This window comes from Monodelphis domestica, chromosome 7, assembly GCF_027887165.1.
Source record: "Monodelphis domestica isolate mMonDom1 chromosome 7, mMonDom1.pri, whole genome shotgun sequence".
Classification (NCBI taxonomy): domain Eukaryota; kingdom Metazoa; phylum Chordata; class Mammalia; order Didelphimorphia; family Didelphidae; genus Monodelphis; species Monodelphis domestica.
The window spans coordinates 17,497,001-17,511,330 of record NC_077233.1 but is presented as its reverse complement, the minus strand read 5'-3'; the positions used below and the strand labels follow the sequence as shown (position 1 = coordinate 17,511,330).

At 42.3% G+C, this 14,330-nt stretch overlaps 1 long non-coding RNA gene across 1 annotated transcript; it reads right to left on the bottom strand.

The window, feature by feature from the left end:
- Positions 1-237: 237 nt before the first annotated feature.
- LOC103096824 (uncharacterized) lies at positions 238-12,664 on the bottom strand. Its single transcript, XR_470590.3, has 3 exons — positions 12,023-12,664; positions 11,760-11,929; positions 238-2,543 (listed from the first exon to the last, which is right to left on the bottom strand). It is a non-coding gene; the product is annotated as an uncharacterized LOC103096824 (long non-coding RNA).
- Between the last annotated feature and the right edge of the window lie 1,666 nt (positions 12,665-14,330).

Genomic DNA, 14,330 nt, shown 5'->3' with positions numbered 1-14,330 from the left:
GAGAATATTCTTGGTCACGTATGAGTTACCCCAAGAAAATCAGCATTTTCCAGGTGTACCACCCTTTTGTGTGATTTCCTATGGTTAAGTCTTCTTGGGTAATAGGCTGCTATCATTTTTTTATCTCATGATGAATAGCTGCCCTTTGATTAATTTGAAAATTAATATTAGACATGAAAAAACTACAAACAATCTAACAGATACTACCAGTAGATAGAATATTTGTTTACTTGTAGATATGAAGTCAACACATTGATTAACTCAATGGACTCCAAGGTTCCTTTGGACTCTGAGATTTTGTGATCTGAGGATTTGGGGAAAGTCTTAGGAGACCACAAGTCGGGACTCGGTCCTCATTAGCTGTCTGCTCCTGGGCAAATCCCTTAACTTCCCTGAGTCTAAACTGGGAAGAGGAGATCATATTATTTGGGCTGCCTCTCCCATAGGTGCGCAGTGAGGAAATCGTTCTGTGAATCATCAAGTGGCCTTCGAAAAGTCCTTGAAAAGCAATAAGGACACACAATTCCACTTGCTTCGCATAAACTGAACTTCCAGCTTAGAGCACCCAGCAAGACTTGGCCCAAAGACCCGGATAACTGGATCCTCTTTAGGACTTCTTAACTCAACAAAGAGATGCTTCAAAAACCAAACAATCAATGTTGAGAATCAAGTTTAGTGTCGTGAGTGGAATGCCTTGAACTCGTCCTGGGGAGGTAGTCGTGGCAGGCAGAAGGAAAGGCTTTCCGGTTTTCCTCTCTCTATCCCAAGGGTGAAGACAAGCTTTCATGATCTGATTTCTCTCCTTCAGAGAAGAAAACAAAATTAGCTTAGGTGGGATGACAAGGAGGTGAGCCGCCGCCTTTTGGTTTCCCACTTCAACTCCTGGTCTTCTTCTGAGCCTTTTTTATTTGGGTCTAACTGCCACCCACTCTCTGTGGATGGGAAAGACCAGGGTAATCCTCAGCGACTTAACCTTGGTCCACCTGTACGGGTGGGTCTGCCATTTCTAAGGACAATCCCGAGATTTCTTTCGTAAAGCAGTCAGACCCCTACTGGGTCAGCAAGTCCAATCCAGGAGCTTTTTTTTTTTCCATCCATGATGCAAGCCAATCCCAGGCAGATTCTGTCTTCCTTCCTCACACCAGTTCCAGACCTCCAATGGGAAAGCAACCCCTAGGAGTTACACCATCGACTTGTCCCGCTTAAGGCAGTCCTGCTTGGGTAGAGGCTTCTTCCAGCAATCCTGGGCAGACAGCCTAACAAGGGGGGTGGGACACGGTCACTTCTCCCCTTCACTTTCAGATGAAGCAGATCGTAAAATATATGAGAAGGGGCTCGACCTGCTTTCCCGGGTGAGGAGAGCCGTTCTTCTGATGCAGATTGGTACCTGCTTTGTTGGTTTTAGAGAACTGCCAGGAGGTGCCAAATGGGGGAACGGGGCGGGGGCAGCCTGAACCAGAGTAAATTGCAGTCCCTACGTGATTTTAATGTGCCGACGTAGTAAAAAGAAACCTTAAAAATCTGTGGTTTTCTAAGTCAACATGGAGCCCGCAGGGATGCTTCTGTGTATCTAGTGGACCCTGTTTCGATTTGAGTTTCACACTATTGCCCTACAACACCGGGAAGTTGACTGATTTGCCAGGGGTAATTAGGGGTAGCTAAGTGGTTCAGTGGATAAAGTCAAGAGGATCTGAATTCGAGTCCGGCCACAGATACTGGCTGTCTTTTAACTGTTTACCTTACTTCCCTATCTGTCAAATGAGCTGGAGCAGGAAGTAGCAAATCGTTCCAGTATCTTTGCCAGGAAAACCCCAAATGGGGTGCAAAGAGCTGGACATGACCCATCGACTAAATAATAATAAAAAATGAATGACAAGGTCTTTAAGCCAGTATCCACCAGAGGCGACTCTTAGCCCAGATCAGGTTGCCTTGGAGGCTGGCTTCCTATCGACTCTGATCTACTGCCTCTCTAATGTACAAGAAATACAAAGTAATCTCAGACATAAAGAGCATCATTGAATAGGGTGGGGTGGGAGTGATCAGGGGAGGCTTCCCACAGGAGGCGTCACTTGAGTTAAGTCTTGAAGGAATCCAGGGATTCCAAGAGGCCAAGAGGAGGAGGGAGGACATGGCGGGTAGGAGCATGGAGGTGGTCAGAGAAGCCATTTGGAAACAGACTGAGTCACTTTAAGACCTGGAGGAGGGTCAGTCGCTCGGCAAACGGTCACGAGGAGAGGCTCTACTTTTCACAGGGCATGTCTTTGGGAACCTCCTTGGAGCCGGGGTGCTTTCAGTGTTGGAAGAAGCATCATATTTAAGAAATAAGCCAGGCGGCTGTTCATTCAGCAATAAAGCAGATGGCCGAGGTGAGCCATCGCACCCCTAACACTCGGGTGGCTTCAGTGTGACGGTGGATTTCTAGTTCCTTTAGGGAGCTTCTTCCAAAGGTGATTCCAAAAACGTCTGCAGCAAGGAAGGCATTATTAGGAGGAGTGTAGAATCTCCCCGTGAGGCTACTTGGGAGGACAACCCTCGTTTGAGATCTGAGAATGAGAGAAAGATCTCTGTTTTACCAAGGAGTCCCAGGAAGCTCACCACCACCACACCACCACCACCACCACCACTACCACTACTACTACTACTACTACTACTACTACCAGCACTACTACTACTGCTACCGTTACCACCACTACCACCACCACCTCCACCACCACCACTACTACTACTACCACTACTACTACTACTACTACTACTACCACCACTACTACCACTACCACTACTACCACCATCACTACTACTACTACTACGATGGCAACGACAATGAAGACAATGATGACGACAACATTACTATTACCACTATTACTTCCACTATAACTAATATTACTATTACTACTAGTATTCCTATTATTCCTATCACTACTATTTTTATTACTAGTAGTAGTAGTACAATTACTACTACTACTACCAAGATGAATATAGTGCCTACTACCTGCCAGGCATGGTGCCGAGTGCTTTGTAATTGTTTTCTCATTTGATTCACACAAGAACCTTGGGAAGTACTATTCTTATTCTCATTTTACAGAAGAGGAATGAAGCAAACAGAGGTTAAATGATTTGTCCAGGGTCCTACAGCTAGGAAGTATCTGAGATGGGATTTGAATCCAGGTCTTCCTGATTCCAGGTTAAGCTCTCTATCTGCTCTACAATATAGAGTAAATCTGCTATTTGATGCCATCTTAGTTCCTTCGTTCTCCAGTGGGTGGCTATTTCTCCCTATTCCGTAGTTCTGCTGCCCCCATAGGGGCTCTCCCTCAGTGGGGTCTTATTCCTATTGGTGGCTGCCTGCTACACAAACTCTCAACTCCACCTCTCAGTAGTTCTAGTTGGTTCTTGAATAGTCTTAGTTTCTAAGAAGTCGCTGACTTGTATTAATGGAGGGAGTTGAAATTGCAGGTCAGGACTGCAAACTCTCCTCTTTCACCCCTCCCCCAAAGAACCCCCTCCCCTAATTCTTCCAGCTTCGGGATGTTTTAATCATGCTCCCAGATTCCTTTATTGGTTGTCCCAGCCCCTAGCCCAGCACTGGACACACAGTAGGTTTTTCATATATTCTTGCTTATTGGATGAGTGGGGGCCCAGAGAGCCAAATAAAGACTTAAGAGTCATCAGGGAAGGGTACCAGAGGGAAAAGCAGAGGCCAGGTGTGGGAAAACTCAGCTCTCCGGACAGCTGAAGCTCCTCCCCCAATGTTCTTGGGATCCCAGAGGGCTAAGATTCTCTGAAAGAGTTCACAATGAGATCCAGGTGTGGATCTTTGTTAAGAGACTCAGGAAGGAGAGAAAATACTCCAAAGGGGGACCACGGGCTGAGCCTGACATCTGCACACACAGTTATTTGCATTATTACAGACATGATGTTGGTCCATATCAGCAGAGCGTTGATGGGGGTCATTGAGGCAAAAATAGCACCCCTCCCTTCTCAAAACAAGGATATTCTCAAGATCTGGCAAAATTTTAATTAAACCAATATGTAATCTGGAAAAAAGAAAATATAATGTGAGAACAGAAAAAAAAAAACAATTTATGGGTAAAAATGTCTGGCAAGACAATCTGTCAGCTAGACCCTGAAATATCTAAAGCTCTAAAGAAGGCTTTAGATTGAGAGGCAATGGGGATATGGTGGAAAGAGAGCTGACTTTGGAGTCAACAGGACTCTGTTATTTCCTATCCGGGTGACCCTGAACAAGTCACTTCAATGTTTTGGGCCTCAGTTTTCTCGTCTCTAAAATGAGGGAATTGGATTAGAGGGTCTCTGAGGGCTCTTTCAGCTCTAAGTCTGGAGAGCTCCAGTAAGAGGACATGGGGATGGTGAAGGGCATTTGTCTTATTTATGGCATATAAAAATTGCTTGAAGAAATCGGGAGCATTAGGCTAGAGAACAGAAGATTTAGTGGCTGGGAAGTGGAGGAGTAGGATGCTGTCTTCAAATAGGAGGACCAAGTTGGAAGAAGGACCTTGTTCCAGTGCTCTATTCATGGTGTCACCTAACTAGCTTAGGGGCCGTATCACCCTCAGGCTAAAGAGCTCCTTTCTTCCCCTGACTCAGTCTTGGAGGGCCTCTCTGTGATCTTCCATTCAGTTAGTCTAACTCAAACTAGCCCTGAGTGAACCTTCTTTTATCCTTTCATAAGAATTACTCAGGAATGTTTAAGATTGTGATGTCTTTTGCCTTTCTTGTTATCCCTGGGACTTAGCACCATGCCTTGCATATCTTAGGTACTTAATACATGTTTATCAATTGACTGACCTGTCCTGGAGTAGCTAAGCTAGTCTGTGCAGCCTTCAAATTGTATCACTTGAGGCTGAAAGTGATATGAAAGCAGTTCACCCATCTGCCATCTTGGAATAGTTCTCCTTTGCCAACCTTTACTTAACTACTTTTTGGGTGTCCAAAGTGATGACTTGGAGTCTAGACAAAAAAAGAACCTTCTTTCTTCAGAGACTGAAGGACTAGAAATGGGATGACCCAGCAAGAAAGTTTAATCACCCCTTTAATTACCCCAAGTCATTGTATGGACATCAGGTCAATAGAAGAACCTGAAGACCAAGAAAAAATGAAACAAAGTTCCTAGAGAAAAATTTAAAAAATGCTTTAGAGCTATGCCAGCACTTATTGAATAAGGTTATCATTTACCTAATCTACATTGAATTTGTGCCCTCAAGACTTCACTTTCCTTGTATCTTAATAGTAGGAAGGGCATCACTTTTTTTTAAGTGGCAAGGAAACATGGTGAAGATGTCCAGTTGAACACAGATTCTTGAGTTCTAGAGTGAGATTTCATGGACTCTGGTTAGCATCATGGCACTAGCTATAAATTGAAATGCATTTTCTCACTCTAAATCAAAGAGTAGACTCAATTTAGGCAAAAATCTGGGAGTTAAAAGTCAGACTTAGGGGAGTAAAGATCTCCCTGGTTAACTGGCTGGAGCCTGCCTCATAAAAGAACTATAATAGCTGACTAGCAGCAGCTGAAGACCAACAATTGGCAGGAGAAAGTAGCTTAACAGCAATGCCAGGAGTAAGCAATAGAGCAAAGATAAGAGATCATTAAAGTATTCCAGCTTAGTGGAGAGAACAGCATGATCACATCACTTGGAGGTAGAGAAGGGCTCCATTGAGAATGCTACCTTAGTTAACATGAGTCTTTCTTGTCATATGCATTTCCTGTTCCTGGTGTTCCATATAGATATACCTTCTCCATGCATTATTTTCATACTATGTGTGTTCCACTCCATTCGTGGGGTCATACATTTAGAACTGAAAAGGACTTGAGAAAAACTCTAGTCCAAACCATCCATTTAATAGAGGATGATGAAATCTTTTGAGATGAAAGGATATACATGGAATAAGTAGCCAAGACAGTATTAGCACTCAGGTCCTCGGACTCCAAATCCAATGTTTTTTGGGTTTTTTTTCACTCCCCTGCACACATCTTTTTTCTTTCTGGTGATATGGTAGCCTGTGAGAAATTTGAGTATATATAGAGGGGATATTTCTTATCTTTGACCAAAGATTGCTATGCTCTTTAAATGTAGTTTGCTCTGAATTGAAATGACTTATTAGTCCATTAAGAGAAAACTGGTGGGGGCTTGTGAGCATTAATTTGAGTAGATCTGAACTCAAGTCAGGCTTCCCAGTTTGGTAGTGCCTAAAGGAAACTACATAATACAAGTGTAACACTCCATAGGTAGGAGGAGAGATGAATGTTACATGAGAAGTGAAAGGAGAAAAGGCTGTAAAATGCTGGGGATTTCTCCGAAATCTTTCTTGTGCCTTCTTGTCCCAGGTACTGACAATGGAAATCTATCCAGGACAAAGCAGGGTAGGAACTCGCCAGAGAAGGTATAGCAAAGATTCGTTTGGTGGGTAGCAACAGAAATGGGAAAAATTTCAAGTTATATTGTGTTCATTGAAATTAACCCAACAGGAAGTGGTTACTGAACATGTTTAGGAGTCTGCAGTAATGTTTGGTAGTATATTTTGCATCACTCTTGAAGAAAAAAACAACAACCTTTAAAAATTATCCGAAACAAACTCGAGCAAACTAAAAAGACCAGCTCTTCCATTGGGGGGAAGCCAGAAGAAAGACAAAGAAGATACTGTTTGGAGCCCGAGGGGTGGAGATTTCTTCAAAGTCCAATATTTGGCACCAAAGAGTGTCCCATTTCCCGCCCCCCCCCCCCAGCCTGATCTGAGTTAAAAGAGGGAAGGAGAAAGAGTAAGAAAGCTGCAGCAATGTGGCCATTTCTGGGAGATGTGACAATAGATTTTAAAAACAGGATAAACACCAGCCAGAGAATAAAAGCGGCTTTTTCCCATGACCTCAGTCCTGTAATTCAGACGTGGATGAAGGCTCCCTACTGGGTCCAGTCCTGCCTGGGTGGAAGCAGGTGGTGCGAGGCCTATCTATTTTTCTTCCTCACAAGACTGTTTCCTTTGGGGACCAAATGCATATCTTCTGGGATGTGGACACTGCTAAAAGCTTGCTGGGAAGATAAAGACATTTCTCATTACACTCTATCAGTTAAAACCCATGCACATGATTCAATTGAAGGGCTTGGGAAGGACAGGATCTTTGGAGATTGGGAAATGAATTAAATTCTGTTGCTCTAAGAATAGACACTTAAGGGTGATAATCTGGGACTTGTAGAAGACCTTGTGATCCTAGATTTAGAGTCAGAAGGGGTCCTGCAGGTCATCGAGGCCAGTTTTCAGGTGAGGAAATTGAGGCTCCATTAGTTTACCTTTGCAAGGTTGCATGGTGAGAGGGGGGGGAGAGAGGAAAGAGCGACAGAGAGATAGAGACACAGAGACAGAGACAGAGAAACAGAGACAGAGACAGAGAGAGAGAGAGGAAAGAGAGGGGGAGAGAGAGAGACAGAGACAGATAGACAGACAGACAGAGAGAGAGAGAGAGAGAGAGAGACAGAGAGAGAGAGAGAGACACAGAGGGAGTGAGAGAGACAGAGAGAGAGAGAGAGACAGAGAGAGGGAGAGAGAGAGGGAGAGAGAGAGAGAGAGAGAGAGAGAGAGAGAGAGAGAGACAGACAGACAGACAGACAGAGAGAGAGAGAGAGAGAGAGGAAAGAGAGGAAAGAGAGGGGGAGAGAGAGACAGAGAGACAGAGACAGACAGACAGACAAGCAGAGAGAGACACACACAGAGGGAGTGAGAGAGAGAGAGAGAGAGAGAGAGAGAGAGAGAGAGAGAGAGAGAGAGAGAGAGAGAGAAAGAGAGGGGGAGAGAGACAGACAGACAGGCAGAGAGAGAGAGAGAGAGAGAGAGAGAGAGAGAGAGAGAGAGAGAGAGAGAGAGAGAGAGAGAGAGAGCGCGAGTGCATTCTGATTCAGACCTTTTGAATCCAGCAATCTTTGTACCTCATGAAAATACAGGAGGCTTGCAGAGGACACAGTGGAAACAAGGGAAGAGAAAGGCAAGGACTTGCTCTAGAGCTAGGGCTCTTTATGATGGTGTGGAGGGAGAGAGGAAGACAGCACTCCTCATAGGCAGCCCACAGACCAGAGGGAGGTCCTATTATAAGGAAAGTGTGGAAGTTTGCAGAGAGAAGTGTGCAGACTTCCACACTTTCCTTATAACAGAATCCAGGCTAAGAAGGGAAATGAAGGAGGAAAAAGAGCAATTTGGAATTATTCTAATAGAGTAACTAAAATGTCTATTAGAGATCTAGGTCTACATACCTCAGAGGGATAAATGATTTTTAAAAAGAAGAAAGATTCCACACACACGTATATTTATAGCAGTACTTTTTTTAAAGTTATAAAGTATTAAAAAGCAATCAGAATCCTTATCTGTTGAGAAATGGCTCATAAATGGAATGAAAGATTATGGGGCTATTAAAAATGATGGATACAATGAATACAGAGAAATATGGGAAGATTTCTAGGAACTGATGCAAAGTCTAGGTAAATACCGGAGCACTGGTCCCCTGATTGTTCCTTTCTTAGACATCATTAGATGCCATAACATGAGCAATATTTATCTACTACAAAGCTTTGCCTTAGACAACTCATTTTAGTTTTAAAGTCTAAGAAAGCTTATTAATGCAATGTTACATGAAACAGAGGCCAGCTAAGTGACTCATTGGATAGAGTTTTTGGCCTGGAATCAGGAAGACCTGATTTCAAATCCAGCCTCAGACACTTACTAGTGATGTGTCCCTGGTCAAGTCACTTAACCCTGTTTGCCTCAGTTTTCTCATCTGTAAAATGAACTGGAGAAGGAAATGGTAAATGACTCTAGTATCTTTGTTAAGAAAACTCTGAAAGATGTCATGAGGTGCCAGATATGCCTGAAAATGACTGATCATACAAATGAAGCACCCTACTTAAAGGATTTTAAGTGTAACTACCTTAGGTCATTTTTTTCCCCAGAAAGATTGTTGAACTTGTGATGAACAAGTATGAAATAGGAACCGTTGTTATATTTCCTTTTTTTCATAAAATTTCTTATCTTCTGGCTTAGAATCAATACTGTAGACTGGTTCCAAGGGAGAAGAGCAGTAAGGGCTAGAAATGGGGGTTAAGTGACTTGCCCAGGGTCACACAGTTAGGAAGTGTCTGAGGCTAGATTTGAACTGGCGATCTCTTATTTCCAGATCTGGCTCTTAATCTATTGAACCACCTAACAGCCTCCTTCTGTAATATTTTCAATAGAAATTCCTATTAAATATATTTTGAAATATTGACAGCATCCTTGATCAGTTTCACATTCATCTCATAATCTCTATCATGATTCCTGAGTTTTGGAGATACATATTTTTTAAACTTTTGAAAAGTAATTTATTGTGAGGAATATAATTCGAATTACCTCCAAAATTTTGTAACTTTTGAATCAATGTCTGATCTGGTTATTATTTAACTGGAGCTTATTATAGAATTAGTAAAACAAAGAAAAATATACATCAGCTACAATCAAATGAGATAATACTTGTAAAGCACTCAGCCCAATGCCTCAGCACACAGCCGATGTCTAATAAATGCATATTCTCTCTTCCTTACCCATACAATAATGTAAATTGAAAGAGCAAGCAAACAGCTGAAATTGAATTCTATGAAATTTTAATGATGGAGTGAACTCCAAAAGAAATATATTAGAAAGCACCTCCCTGGGGGCAGCTGGGTAGCTCAGTGGATGGAGAGTTAGGCCTAGAGATGGGAGGTTCTGGGTTCAAATATGGCCTCAGACACTTCCTAGCTGGGTGACCCTGGGCAAGTCACTTAACCCCCATTGCCTAGCTCTTACCACTCTTCTGCCTTGGAGCCAATACATAGTATTGATTCCAAGGCAGAAGGTAAAGGTTTAAACACACAAAAAAGCACCTCCCTCACTTTTTTGGAGAGGTGAAATCTATGGGTATGGAATACTAGATGATATAGAATTTTTTTTAATTTATCTTTTTTTTTTTTTTACTGAATGTTAATATGTCTAAATTATCCTTGTTGTGAGGGATGGCTTTCCGAGAGAGGGAGGAGGAGGAGTACAATGGGAAATGAAGCTGATGTCAAAATAAGAGATACCATTAAAACTCTTGCTTTCTTTAAAATGAGAGCTACTCTGGAGAAGCTCAGCCCCAAAGCATTCTTTGCTCTTGTGATATTTATAGTCATCCCAGAAGGAGGGAAACCCTGAGTTTTCCTGATGAGGACCTGAGAAGGATCTTGAGTTTGCTGCTAGTCTTGCTAAGTTCCAAGGACGCTGGTTTCTCCTTGGATCGGAGGGAAATTGCCCTTGAACCCGGCTTTTCCCTTCATTAAGTTCTAAACCAGTTCTTGGATCAGTCCCTTAACGAGCGGTTTTTAGTGTCTCTTATGCGCTAGGCACTGTATATAGCTACAATCTGGAAAGGACGGTCTCTGCCTTCCAGGAGTCTATATTCCACCTCTGATCCTGGGGTCTGCGTGACTCCTGGAGTTCAGAGATTGGCTGGAACCATTCTCTGACTAACCCTTCCTGCCACTCTTTAGAACATTCATCCCTCAGGAAGTATAGACTGCAGACCGCTGCCATGGAATACAAGGGAGACTGTGCCCAGGTCATTCATTCCGAGCTCTCAGGAGTTGGGGACTGAGGAGGGAGAAGGACTTGGAGGTTGGCACTTGTCTACTCTCCATGCTCTGGAGGCAGTGGGAAATGGAAAATGTGGTTTCTCATTTTCCTATGGGGAATTCTTACCCGTTGAGCGGTTAATGGTGGTCTGCCCCAGATGCCAGCCTAGGTGCTGTGGCTGTTGGAGTGTGGAAAGGGAAAGGCAATGATTATGGTAAAGGACTTGTCCAGAGTCACAGAGCAAATAAGTGTCTGAGGTAGGATTCGAACTCAGACCTTCCTCACTCTAAGTCTAGTGCTCTCTCCAAAATGCTACCTGGTTGCCTATGAAATATTATTTTGTTGAAAGCTGGTGAGCACATATTTGTGATCTGGGGAAATAGATGACAGCCTTCCATGGAAATCTCACCATACTTGGGGATTCCTGTCCTAGTATCAACATTGTCAAGTCAGTCAGTCAGTCAATAAACACTTATTCAGAACCTACTCTGTGCCAATGTTGTACCAAGTGCTATTGTAGAAGAAGATCAAAGATGGAACCAGAAGTACAGCTCTTAGAGGGCTGGGGGCTAGCAAGGAATCCCTCCTCTGCATCCTTGATTATCAGGGTGCACTGGGTAGAGAGTCAGGAAGACCAGAATTCAAATCTAGCCTTAGACTTACTAGCTGTGTGACCCTGGGCAAGTCATTTATGCTGCCTGCCTTGGTTTCTTCAACTCTATAAAAAAGGATATTAATGCACCTACCTCCCAGCATTACTGTGAAGATCAAATGAGATATTTGTAAAATGCTTAGCTCAGTACCCAACACAAGTTGACCCTTAATAAATGTTCATTTTTTTTAAAAGCTGACATTTATCTCCTAATGTAAATGGGATGGAGAGTTGGAAATGTCCTTAGAATGCAATCAGTCCAAACATTTCCTACCTTTCCTTCCTGGCCCAGCTCAGATTTCACCTCCTACATGAAACTATCCCTGATCCACCAAGCAAAAACCGTATGATCCTTGTTTCTGTGAAGCTACCTCCATCCATCCAGCCTCAGCCATATCCTCAGCTCCTTCCTCTCTCTCTCAACCCCGAGATCCAACCAGTCATCCCATCTTGTCATCTCTGTCTCTACAACAGCACTCACTCTACTGGAGGTGAGGTCCTCATTGTCTGTAGCCCGGAGTCCTGCAGGGACCTCTGCACTGGTCTCTTGGCCTCAAGCCTCTCTGCACTCCAGTCCCTCCTCCACACTGCTGCCAAAGATGCTCCGCCATGATAACTCTACCAACTTTGGATCCACCACTCCGGTTGAGTCTAGGAAAAAATACAGACGGATCTCTTTTGTTTTCAAAGTCAACCACAATCTGAAATTTATCTTTTAGCCTCAGTGGGCTTTATTGTTCTCACAGGGCCAAATTATCCTCTTCCTTGTTCTTCGCACATGAGTGCTCCCCAGCTCCTGGTGTGCCTTCTCACTGCTGTCTCTCGGAAACCTTCATAGACATCATAGAGATTTGGGGACACACTGGATCCCTCCTGGCTTTCAGCCTGCCTGACAGTTCTCACCTGAATTCACTTAGATTCATATCTATGAGGAAAATTTATATATTTAAAAAAGACCCCCTACATTCAAAGTAATTCTGTGCTTAGGAGTCTAATTATGAGACAGCTCAAGCACATGTCCCCCAAGGGAAGAAAATAACTCATTGACCCTGGCCTGGAGGTTTAAGCTCTTGGTCCAGCACTAGGAAAGGTCACTCTCTCTCCTGTGTGCACTCCCATTGTGCCCTCATACCCCAAAGGGATCCCGGGTGACATAAAGAGAGGCCAATCACAGGCTGTTTATGTGTTCTTTGAAGCAGTAATTCTCAAAAAACTTGTATAAGGAAAATGTGAATATTACACATTCCTCTTGTTTCTACAGAATGGCCACCACCTCTTCCTTTTCTTTTCATCTTCTCCGTAGAGTTCTCCTAGACTTCTGCCATTGCCTCTTGTATATGACAAAACCTCTGTCTTTCCTTCAGAGGAATGAGGGCACCCTCTCTTCCTGAGAACTCCAGTTCCCAGGTTGATACATTCTTCCCCAGGGTTGGGAATTTTGTAGTCCCTTGCAAAATCAGCTGCAACAGGCATGCTACTTATCCTTACATAACAAAGTATGGGATAATAGAGCATCCCAGGGAGTGACCAGGACACAGCATAGAGTAAATACAGACAAACAGAAAGAAAACCCAACAACAAATGAAGAAAAATCAGAATGTAGAGCAATATTTGACAGGTTGCTTCAGTCGCTGTCAGTCTAAATTACATACAGTTAAATGTATTTTTGATAGGGGTCTGGATTAGATCTGATAGGTCTGGTAGGAATCTGGTAAAATTAAAGACAACTCTCAGCATCTTTGTGGCCAGGCAAGGCTTTGCCAGAGATTTTTTCATTTATTTTTATATTTCTACCTCCTTCACATCAGTGGACCTATGGGTTGGGCTTTGAAGGGGCAATAATAATAACAATAGCATTTATATTTTGCTTTATTTATATAGTTGCTTTATATATTTACTTATATTTTTAATATTTTATTTATTTATATAATTTTCTATAATGCATTAATATTTCATATATTTATATAATTTATATAATGCTTTAATTTATATAATTTATATATAATTTGTTATTATATATTTATATATAATTTATTTAATTCATAGAATGCTTTAATATTTATGAAGTGGCATATAAATATTATCTCATTCTCCCCTTCACAGCAAACCTGTGATGTAAGTGCTGCTATTATCCCCCTTTTTCCTATGAGGAAACAGGCATACAAAGGTGAAATGATTTGCCGAGGGTCAACCAGTTAACAAGTGTCTGAGGTTAGATTTGAACTCAGGTCTTCCCGACTCCAGATTTAACACTTTATCCATTGTGCCACCTAAATACTATTAAAATGAAAATTATTTTTAAGAGATTGGTTTTGGGTAAAAATATCAATGTATTGATTAGGCTGGCATCATAACCAATAAATACATCAATGGCCCCCTCAAATGACAAAGATCCTGAAACTCTATCAGGCAGATGTGTACATAGTTTCAAGATCTCATTATATAGCCCCTCCCTTGAATATCCCAAGATGTCTCTAACTGATAAATAGCTGATTAGGAGGTGGTTCATCAATTACCCAACCTCCTTAGCCCGGTATGATGGGGATCATGTAGGCAGGAAGAGAATCCTTGTCTCACTTCTCTATTAATCAACTTTTTATTAAAAGGAAGACATTCCCTGGGATTTCTAAGGCCAAAAATGGGAAAAATAAAGTCTCTGATCCACAACCTAGATACCGGAATACCCTAAAATTATCTCCAATCCACCACCCTTAAGTAGAAATTAATATGGTACATGAAAAATAAATTCTCGCACGACACAATGATGTGAGAAGAATGAAGTCCATCTTATACCCATTGACTTGTCTACTACTGGAGCTGTTCCAGAGATGTTTTCTCTAAATCTACAAATGTGCTCACGCCCCAAGACTTTTATTGAGTTACAAAAGGTATTTAATGTCACCACTCGAAATTAGCTATTAAAAAATAGCATAGCAACTTGTCCTAGGACCATTCTTCACCGTGTTCCACTCAACATGAAGATCATAACAACAACAACAACAACAATAACAATGGCTGACATTTATATAGCATTTCAAAGTTTGTGAAATGC